Genomic DNA, 1,183 nt, shown 5'->3' on the forward strand with positions numbered 1-1,183 from the left:
TCAAAGACTTATAAGTGAGAGTAGCCTTGCTTCAGCTTTCACTCTCTGGGGCCAGAGATTATCCAGAAGGCTAAGGAAGTTTGGTGTTAGTCAGAGAAAACAACTCTTCCTTTTCTTCAATTTCTAAAAACATCAGTTTGAGGCAGAGATGAACATTCCTAGAAACCAAATTTCAAGCAAGTACAAGTTGCCATTGAGTTTATTTTGATTCATGGTGACCCCATATGTGTCAAAGCAGACCTGTGCTCCTTAGCCATAATTAATGGCTAATTTTGTTGGCAATAGATTGCCAGCCCTTTCTTCCAATGTACATCTGGGTGGACTTGACCCTCCAATCTTCCTTCCTTCCTTCCTTTCTTTATTATTACAGTACTGCCCCCCCCCCGAAAGGACTGCTCTTCCCGTGGATCCTGCATGAATTATGAATTACACCCACACTTATAGTTGATACAATGGCTGCTTTACTTCTCTATGGGCTTTTCTCTTGAACTGGCTGTTTAGTACCTAGGAATGTGAGACCTCCAACTTTGTCCTCCTACTTCAATAGTGCTTTGCTTATCTGAGGTCGCTCTCCTTTTCATCTAAAATGTGATTGTTTTTTCCATATCCTTAAAAAATGTTGATGGAATCTGGATTTGGATTGCATTGAATATATAGATTGCTTTAGGTAGTACTGACATTTTCACAATGTTCAGTCTTTCTATTCACGAGTATTGTATGTTCTTCCATTTACATAAATGTTTCTTGAATTAGTGTTTGTAGTTTTCTTTGTACAGGTCTTTTGTGCCCCTAGTGAGATTTATAGTAGCTCTGGTAGTATAGTGCCTAAGGCACTTCACTGCTAACCAGAAGGCTGGCAGTTCAAACCTACCAGCCACTCCTTGAAAGGAAGATGGGGCAATCTACTTTCGTAGTGATGTTGATGTTGTTGTTGTTGCTAAGTGCCGTCGAGTCGTTTCCGACTCATAGCGATCCCATGCACAGCAGAACGAAACACTGCCCGATTCCGCGCCAGCCCCACAATCTCTGCTATACTTGAGCCCATCATCACAGCCACTGTGTCAATCCATCTTGTTGAAGGCCTCCCCTCTTTCGTCGACCCTCCAGCCTACCAAGCATGACATCCTTCTCCAGGGAATGGTCCCTTCTTACAACATGACCAAAATAGGTGAGACGAAGTCTG

This window comes from Orycteropus afer, unplaced genomic scaffold (assembly GCF_000298275.1).
Source record: "Orycteropus afer afer isolate SDZICR_OR568_19922 unplaced genomic scaffold, OryAfe1.0 scaffold00073, whole genome shotgun sequence".
Classification (NCBI taxonomy): Eukaryota; Metazoa; Chordata; class Mammalia; order Tubulidentata; family Orycteropodidae; genus Orycteropus; species Orycteropus afer.